Consider the following 10,317-nt stretch of genomic DNA (forward strand, 5'->3'; position numbering starts at 1 on the left):
TACCCTCCACGGGCACCAAATGCCACTCCCAGCCCTGTCCCCTCTCCCAGAGCTGCACTTCAGATAAAGAGGTCCAGCCACTGCCTCTCAATGCATCAGCCCCTTGGGGACCCGCTGATCTCAGAGCCATCAGTAGTTGTACCAAGGTTGTACCAAGCGGTGAAGCTTTAAAAACTTGCCTCCTCCAGCCTGGCATGAGCCTCTACCCATAACCCACCTCATTTCTGCGAGGGCTGTGCTTAGAGACCCACGAATTCCTCAAGATGCTTTTTAAGACTTCCTGCTCTTTGCTGGCAAACTGTTAATCAGTTTGTGGCAGCATAAATAAAATTAGAGGGTTTAATTAAAACTAATGAACGAGTGAGTGGAGACCAGCCTGGCCGCTTTGCTCTCTGAGCCTCAGAGCAGTAAATAATGAAAATGTCACACGGCAAGTGATATGGTTTAGCAGAAGTGAAGGGCCAACAGAAAGGAGGCCACAGAGAGCTCCTCCACCGGGGTGTAATTTTCAAGGAGGTGGGATCCCTATTTTGGCGTAACTTATTAACTAGTTCCACAGGAACTGTTCCAGTTTTCTGGCTCTTCCCCTCCCAAAAAAGAAAGAAAACAACAGCACATAGGATGTCCATTCTTGTGTAACTGTGTGATTTGTGTAACTGTGGCGTGCTTTAATGTTCTGATCCTCCAGAAAGGGAGCAGTAGACACAATGATAGGGCTGTACTGTAGGCAGTTGGGTGGGTAGAGTTCTGGAATTCTGACTTTCTCCATGTGGAGGAAATAAAAGGGAGAAGTGTCCCACATCCTGCGTGCTTTTCTCTTTTTTAAGAAAATCTTAATTGAATTTGTTACAATATTGCTTCTGTTTTGCATTTTGGTTTTTTGGTCACAAGACATGTGGGATCTTAGCTTCCTGACCAGAGTTGAACCTGCTTTGGAAAGTGAAGTCCCAACCCCCGGACCACCCGGGAAGTCCATTCCACTTGCCTTTCAAATGCTTTCCCAGACATTCATGTAGGTAAAAACCTGCTCATGATTGTTTGGGCTTAGACCTGGGCTCCATTTAATCATAACATCCATTTTGCACGGTTTTACTAAGGCATTTTCCAGGTATGCAATGACCATGCAAACAGGAGAAACAGCCCTTCTCCCAACATCCACCTCTCTGGTATAAGACCTGCATCCACCTGCACTGTAGCTGGTGACCTTCAGGGTGATTCTTTGCACAGATGTAGGCATCCGATGATTCATTTTGTCCCTGAGTGGAGGCCTGCACAAGCATTTACATGTTCAAACGAATCTTCCTTTATTATGAATTGCTTCCCTTTTATTTTATGCATCTGGGGCTGAATTCAGACAACTATGTGCATATGTGCAGGGAGTGGTAAGAAATATGTATTACAGAAATGGATGCCTCACTCGTGATTCTATTTGGTGTTTATGAAATAGATGGGAGGTTGACACTTGAGGTTCTGGAATGGTCTACTGGAGAGTTTCCTTCCGCCTTCCTGGGTGTAACACCTTCTTCTTAGCTTGGAACAATGTTTCTCCAAGTGGGGACCCATGCATACCTACATCAGCATCATGTGCTTATGAAAAACAGGTTCCCCGGCCTCCCCCAGACCACAGAACTGGAATTCCCAGGAGTGGGCTGGAAACAGGACTATCTTCCCAGCTCCATGAGACCCGACACACAATGAGAAGAGGCCCCTGGGACTTCTGGACCAGGGGAGGCCCTTTTGACTCCTTCCCCCTCAGGGATTCAGGGAACCTCTTCTCCTCTTTCATCCTCATCCTCATGCACCTCCCCCCACTCTGGGATTTAGCCAACAATTCCTTCCCTTACATTTACCTCCACCTCCTATTATCTCACTCTATCAGCTTGGTCTATTTTGCACACCAGTATAACTACTGGGGAGTCTGGTGGTAATGTTTTCTGTAAAGTTACACAGATTTATATTTCCTGCTCAAGAAATGTGGTATCTCATGCACCCCTGTTCATAGCAGTGCTATGTACAACAGCCAAGACATGGAAACAAGCTAAATGTCCATTGACAAGTGCATAGATAAGGAAGATATGGTACATACATACAATGGAATACCACTCAGCCATAAAAAAGAATGAAGCAATGCCTTTTTACAGTCACATGGATGGGCCTAGAGATTATCGTGGTAAGCAAAATAAGTCAGAAAGAGAATGAAAAATACATGATATCACTTGTATGCGGAATCTAAAATATGACACAAATGAACTTATCTATAAAACAGAGACAAACACAGACACATGGAACAGACTCGTGGTTGCCAAAGAGGAGGGTGGGTGGGGGAAGGATGGATTGAGAGCTTGGGGTTAGCAGGTGAAATTGTTATCTATAGGATGGATAAACAACAGGGTCCTACTGTGTAGCACAGGGAACTATATTCAATATCCTGTGATAAAATGTAACAGAAAAGAAATATTAAAAAGAATATATAGATGTATAACTGAATCAGAAATTTCTGTACAGCAGAAATTAACACTACATTGTAAATCAACTATACTTCCAATAAAATAATTTTTTAAAAAAAAAAGAATCGTGGTACTTTATTTGTAGTTGGCTGTCCTAGCTTGAGTCAATACAGAACTGATACAGGTAGGGACGGAAGAACAAATGAACAAAAACTAGCAGAGGTCCCAGGAACAATCCTAATTTAACAAAACAATATTCAAGAAAAGTATGCAAAACCCTTTCAAACAATCAATGGCTTGGGATCAAAAGTTTGATCAAAAGTTTAAAGCTCTAAAGCTTTAAAAATCCATATTGGAGATGAGGACTGTGTACCATAGCCAGCATGGTGTGTACTATTTTCTGACTGATAACAACTGAGGCCTTTGGTCTAGGAGGGAAAATGTCAGGTTCAGCAAGATGCAAAGTGGAAGCAATTTGAAAATGGTTTGGAGATCAATTCCCTGCCCAAAAGGCCTAAACAAACCCAAACCAGAGCTTTTTGCACAAACAATTAGAAATAAAAGCAAAAATTTCATCAAAGCAAAGATGTGTGCACTCAACATATTGGCCCCTTGGTGTCATTTGAAGGAAATTAATGTGAAAGGCCAAAGAGATGGAGTCTGCATTATGCAATGCTCGGGAGACCGGCCTACTATTTTGTTCCTAGTGTAGCAGAAATAAATTCTGCCCACAAGCCTTCAGGGAGAAATAAGACATGTGCATAAGTAAGATTAATCAGTGAAGCTAACATCGACCTAATGAGTCATCTTTGCCATCATAAAGCTTGAAAACATAAGGCTGTGGCCTGTCAGATACGTGCATTCTTATAAGAAACCAAACAGGGCTGTGAGGTGCACGGTGTGGGCAGCTCTTGAGCATGTTAGGCCCAGCAGGGAGGAAGTGATAGAAAAATGACTGCCTTGAGGTAGTTTTTCTTAAAATTGTTATGCATTTATTGGCTATGTTGGGTCCTGGTTACTGTGTGATGGCTTTCTCTAGCTGTGGAAAACCCGGGGGTAGGGGGATGGGGGGTTGCTACACTTTAGTTGTAGCACGGGCTTCTCATTGCCGTAGCTTCTAGGGCTGCAGAACTCAGGCTCTGGGGCCTTGAGGCTTCAGTAATTGCAGCACGTGGGCTCAACAGTTGAGGCTTGCAGGCTCAATATTTGTAGCACATGGGCTTAGTTGCTCTGCGGCATGTGGAATCTTCCCAGACCAGGGATCAAACCCGTGTCACTTGCATTGGCAGGCATATTCTGGACTACCAGGGAAGCTCCTGCCTTGAAGTTTTATTGACCTACTGTGGGACTGCTTCTGTGGAGATGTGGGATGGAGTGCTGGGCTGAAGAAAAATGAAGGTTTGGTGGCTCATGTACCTTCTACCCACAGGAAGCCCCAGCCTTCTGATCAAATAGAACTCCCAGGGAGGCTGCATTTTCCATCCAAACAAACCACCCACCAGGATTTCCTGGAGTACAGCAAAAGCTTCTGAGAAACTGGGAAGAGGAGAGGGACACAGAGAATGAACAGGACAAGATGTCCCTGGGGCAGGACCTACAGAAGTTTCCAGGCCTGCAGAAGAGTGTTTGGAGTGGTCTTGTGTCCACTTTTGCTGCCAGCTTTCCACCCCCACTTGTCACCAGCTCCTGCTGGCCAGTCCTCACCTAGACCCAGCCCCTCTTTTTGCTGTGCATCTGCACTTGCTCACACACAGCCTTTACTTCCTTTGAGCCTGACAATCTCTTCATGTCCATCTCCTTCCATCCCCAATTATCCCCACACTCAATCCAAAGAAAGACTGAGGACCATGGTTCTGTACTCATAAATTATAGTCCCTTTTAGAAGGTGGCATGTTTTATTTGGTGTCTCGGATGTCCCCATACACTTAGCTGTCAAAATGCCATTCCTCTTCCTCATGGAATCATGGTCACCTGGCAACCCAGACCACGTCTTCTTGACCATACACTCCCCAGGTGCACCCTAGCTTTGAGAGATTTCTTTAAGTACCTCAAAAGCTGAACCCCATCTTCATTCTGTTGACTTATTTCATTTAGATGGTAGACAGCATGCCCCAAGGGCCCTAGAGAGTTTCTCTGTGGTTAGAGCTTCCTGAATGGAGAGCCAGGCCCCTCCACTGCCCACAGCCAGGTTCTGTGGGAGCAGCATTCTCCCTGTAGAGACAGCCAGCATGGCACACCAGTGCTGGCACCCGACCCACCCCAGCCGATGGCAGCCACCACCAGGCCTGCTGCCTGGCTTGTTACACAAGACTCAGCTGCAGCATCCAGCATCCAGGACGCACAGCCCCACACCTTCCCCAAGTGGCTGATTCTAAAAGTCTGTAGCAAGGACATCAGATCTGGCCTTCTTTCCTGAGTCATGGGCACATTTTCTGTCTATGCAGGCAACTGGAGGAGAGGTTTCTGGGACTCTTGCTCATGACAGCCACTGACTGCACCAAAGGGCACATGCTTTGGAGCCATGTGGCAACATGACTGCCCTGGTGTCCTGGTTCAGTCACTGATGTGCATCCTGACCAGTGAGTTAACATCTTGGAGCCTTGGTTTCCTCATCTATCACTCATTCAATGCCTGCTATGTACCTGCACTATTCTAGGCACTGAGGATACAGCAACAAATAAAAAAGATCCAATCTCTACTCTCCTGGAGCCAACACATTAGTGAAAGACAGGAGGACAATAAATGAGTAACCAAATAACTAAATCAGTTATTTAGTTAACTAAATAACTAAAGCAGTAGCATCAGTCAGTGGTACATGCCACACAGGAGGTCCATATGACAGAGGGGTTGTGTCTAGACAGATGAGACAGGACTTGGATAGTGGGGTCAGGGAGGGCCACTCTGAGGAGATGAGCTCTGAGATGAAGTCTGATGACCCATTGGAGGAAAGGTCGCTGAGGTCAGAATAAATTCCACTTATTCAAGGAGCAGAAGGGCAGTGAGCACAAAGAGTGGAGGGAAGCAGGGTGACATGTTCCAAGACAACGGTGGGGCTGGATCATGTAGGGTCTTGTGAGAGACAGGATCCTCTGTTTAACTTTAATTCTTGTTGCAACAGAAACCCACTGGCTGATTTTCCCCAAGAGAAGGATAACAGATTTCAGTTTTCAGAACTTTGTTGTCTGTTTGCATGTGATGAGTAGATGGTGGTGTTGTGGGGTGGGAGGGGGGTTGGGAGTGGGTGGAAGAGAAGTGGGTGGCTATTATTGCCCAAGAAAGATTGGGATAGAAATAGTGGAATATAACAGGGACAAATTTGGAATATGCCTCAGGAGAAAACCCAACATATCTTGCCGGCAGATTTGATATGAGGGTTGAGGAAATTTGGGATGAGTCTAGGAGCTTTTGCTGGAGCCACTGGTTGGCTGGTGGTGCCACTTGCTGAGACGTGGAAGTCTGGAAAAGCAGCAGATATATTCATGTGGGGAGGAAGCAGGGAAAATGTTTTGGCCAGGTTGTGTTTGAGAGACCTATTACATATGTGAGTGGAAATTCAAAAGTATGCAGTTGAAGATAAGAGCCTAGAGTTGAAGAGAGAGGTCCAGGTGGAAACATACGTTTGGAAGTCTTCAGTACCTGGATGGAATCTAAAGTCATGAGATCAGATGAGAGCACCTTGAGGCAATATGTAAATAGAAAAGATGCACCAAGCTCTGTACCTTATAATCTTTAAAACTCAAGCACAAGAAGCCAGTGAAGGAGACTCCCATCCCAAATGGGATGGGTATAAGTTACAAGTGTACATTACAGTGATTCGCAGTTTTTAAAGGTCATACATCATTTGTAGTTATTATAAAATATTGGCCATATTTCCCATGTTGTTCGATATATACTTACAGCTTATTTTCTACTTAATAGTCTGTATCTCTTATTCCTTTACCCTATCTTTCCCCTCCCCTCATCCCTGTCCCCACTGGTAGCTGATAATTTGTAGTCTATATCCGTGAATCTGCTTCTTTTTTGTTATATTACTATTTTAATCTACTTTTTGAGATTCTACATTTAAGTGATACCACACAGTATTTATCTTTCTGTCTGACATTTCACCCAGCATAATGCCCTCTGAGTCCATCCATGTCACTGCAAATGGTAAAGTCTCATTTTTTTAATGACTGAGCAGTATTCCATTGTATATACATACCACAGCTTCCTTATCTGTTGATAGGCACTTAAGTTGCTTCCATATCTTGGCAATTGTAAATAACGCTACTTTGAACATTGGGATCATGTGCATTTTCAAATTAGTAAATTTTTAAAAATATATACCTAAAGAGTGGAATTGCTGGGTCATACAGTAATTATATTTTTAGTTTTTCGAGAAATCTTCGTACTGTTTTCTACAGTGGCTGCACTAACCATGTACAAGAGTTCCATTCTTCCCTGTCCTCACCAGCATTTGTTGTTTGTATTCTCTTTGATGATAACTGATCCTGGCAGCTCAGTTGGACTTCTTTCTGCCTTTAGCCATCTAATTATTCACGAGCCTATATAAAATACCCCACCCACCTGCCCATCCAGTAATCATTTGTTGATCACTCACTCTATCCCAGATTCTATGCTTGATGCTAAGAGGTCAGAAATAATGAGAAACTCAGAATAAAACAAAACAAAATTTTGAGAGGGAATAATAAGAACCATATTTACCCTCCCACATGTAACAATAAAAAGTCCAATTAATATATAATGAAACAATGGATTTCAACATATTGGACAACAGACAAAGAAATACAGGGATTCCTGAGAAATAGAAAAAGAAATTGAGATAAGGTTTATTATTGCCTTGACTTGCCACCTGGAGTTTTTCAACCCACAGTACACAGAGAACCCAAACAGAACCAGAAGACTTTCTGATTTGAGAATGTGGAGCTGAGAGTCTGGGGGTAACCAAGACAGAGTTCTAAGGACAGAGTACCAGAGAAAAGAGAACAACAGTGACTTACAGTAAGTCCCCCTTGAGTATTTAGCAGAGTATTGACCAGCACATTTATGTAAGGAAATTGCCCAAGTCTGGGAAAGGAGCCATCCAAGACTATTAGGGGGAACCATACCCAGAGCTCACACAATAGTTGGAATAATGCCTGCTCCCACCAGGCTGACTGGAATACCTCATAATTCACAATAGAAATACTTAGGAAAATCTTGCCTCAATAAAGCAGAATAATTAGCCCAAGACTGGGCACTGCTCCAGACTCACCAAACGAATCATAAATCAAAACTTAAAGGATAAAACTGTCCCCAAGTAAATTAACTTCATCCTTGAACAAAGCTCAAGAAGATTTACAATAAAAAAAATTATTCAGCACCTAACAAGTGTGACATCCAGTCAAAGATTATTAGGCATTCAAAGAACCAGGGGCTTCCCAGGTGGTGCTAGTGCTAGTCTGCCAACAAATGCAGGAGACCCAAAAGATGTGGGTTCTATCCCTGGGTTGGGAAGATCCCCTGCAGTAGGAAATGGCATCCCACTTCAGTATTCTTGCCTGGAAAATTCCCTGGGCAGAGGAGCCTGACGGGCTACAGTCCATGGGGCTGTAAGAGTCAGAAGTGACTGAGCACACATTACACAAAGAGGCAGGAGAACATGATCCCTAATGAGGATAAAAAAGTTATTTTTAGGAGTTCCCTGGTGGTCCAGTGGATAAGAATCTGCATGCCATGCAGGGGACACAGGTTCAATCCCTGGTCGAAGAGGATTCCACATGCTACGGAGCAATTAAGCCTGTGCACTCACGAAGCCCACACGCCTTAGAGCCTGTGCTCACAACAAGAGAAGCTACCACAATGAGAAGCCAGCACATAGTAACTAGAGAGTAGCCAGAACTAGAGAAAGCCCAAGTGCAGCAACAAAGACCCAGTGCAACCAAAAATTAATTAATTAATTAATTTAAAAAATAAAAAAAGAAAGTTATTTTAAAAAAAGACCCACGCTAAATTCCTGAGGTGAAAACCATATGTATAAATTGAAATATACCCAGATGGGATTAATGGAGGAACAGACATTGAATAAAAGATTAATTTGTAAACATTGCAATAAAATTATACAAAATGAAACACTGAGAAAAATGAATTTTTTGAAAATGAAAAGAGTGTCAGTGAATTATATGACAAAGTTAAGCAGTCTAATACATGTGTAATTGGAGTCCCTGAAAGAGAAACAGGAAATATTTGAGAAATAATGGCCGAAAATTTTCTAACCTTGATGAAAACTATGAACCCACATGTCTATGAAGTTTAGCAAACCCAAAGCACAAGAAACATGAAGAAATCAGCATATCATAATCAAATTGCTCAAAACCAATGATTAAGAGAAGATCTTAAAAGCAGTCAGAGGAAAGGGGCAGGTTTTATACAGAGAAACAAAGACAAGGATGACTGTAGATTTCTCTTTGGAAACAGTGCAACCAGGAACACATGGACTCACATGTTTAAAGTAAAGGTAGTTGCTTGTATATTTTTGAGATTAATCCTTTGTCTGTTTCTTCATTTGCTATTATTTTCTCCCATTCTGAAGGTTAGTTTCCTTTGTTGTGCAAAAGTTTTTAGATTTCATTAGGTCCCATTTGTTTATTTTTGCTTTTATTTCCAATATTCTGGGAGGTGGGTCATAGAGGATCCTGCTGTGATTTATGTCGGAGAGTGTTTTGCCTATGTTCTCCTCTAGGAGCTTTATAGTTTCGATCCTACATTTAAATCTTTAATCCATTTTGAGTTTATTTTTGTGTATAGTGTTAGAAAGTGTTCTAGTTTCATTCTTTTACCAGTGGTTGACCAGTTTTCCCAGCACCACTTGTTAAAGAGGTTGTCTTTTTTCCATTGTATATTCTTGCCTCCTTTGTTGAAAATAAGGTGTCCATAGGTACCATGGATTTATCTCTGGGCTTTCTATTTTGTTCCATTGATCTATATTTCCATCTTTGTGCCAGTACCCTACTGTCTTGATGACTGTGGCTTTGTAGTAGAGCCTGAAGTCAGGCAGGTTGATTCCTCCAGTGCCATTCTTCTTTCTCAAGATTGCTTTGGCAATTCGAGGTTTTTTGTATTTCCATACAAATTGTGAAAGCATTTGTTCTAGTTCTGTGAAGAATACCGTTGGTATTCTTGATAGGGATTGCATTGAATCTATAGACTGCTTTGGGTAGTATACTCATTTTCACAATATTGATTCTTCCAATCCATGAACACGGTATATTTCTCCATCTATTTGTGTCCTCTTTGATTTCTTTCATCAGCGTTTTATAGTTTTCTATGTATAGGTCTTTTGTTGCTCAAGGCTGGTGCACTGGGAAGACCCAGAGGGATGGGATGGAGAGGGAGGCGGGAGGGGGGATCAGGATGGGGAACATATGTAAATCCATGGCTGATTCATGTCATTGTATGGCAAAAACCACTACAGTATTGTAAAGTAATTAGCCTCCAATGAATAAAAATAAATCAAATGATCCCAAGGAGACATAAAAAAAAATAATAATAAAGTAAAGGTAGGGGAAACATCTATCTAGATGTCTATACCCAACAAACACATCTTTCAAAAATAAAAGTGAAATAAAGACTTTTTCTGACATGAAAGCTGAAAGAATTTATCATGAGCAGATCAGCAATACAAGAAATGTTAAAGGAAATCCTTCATACAGAAGTAAAATAATACCAGGTAGAAATCTGAGTCTATACAAAGAATACCAAAAATGGAAACTATATGGGTAAGTGTGTAAGAGGCTTTTTTATTTTTAAAGCTTACTATAGAGAACGAACTTGTGGACACAGGGGTTAAGGAGCTGGAGACGAATTGAGGGAGTTGCACTGACATATATGC

Source organism: Dama dama, chromosome 15 (assembly GCF_033118175.1).
Source record: "Dama dama isolate Ldn47 chromosome 15, ASM3311817v1, whole genome shotgun sequence".
In the NCBI taxonomy this organism is placed as follows: Eukaryota; Metazoa; Chordata; class Mammalia; order Artiodactyla; family Cervidae; genus Dama; species Dama dama.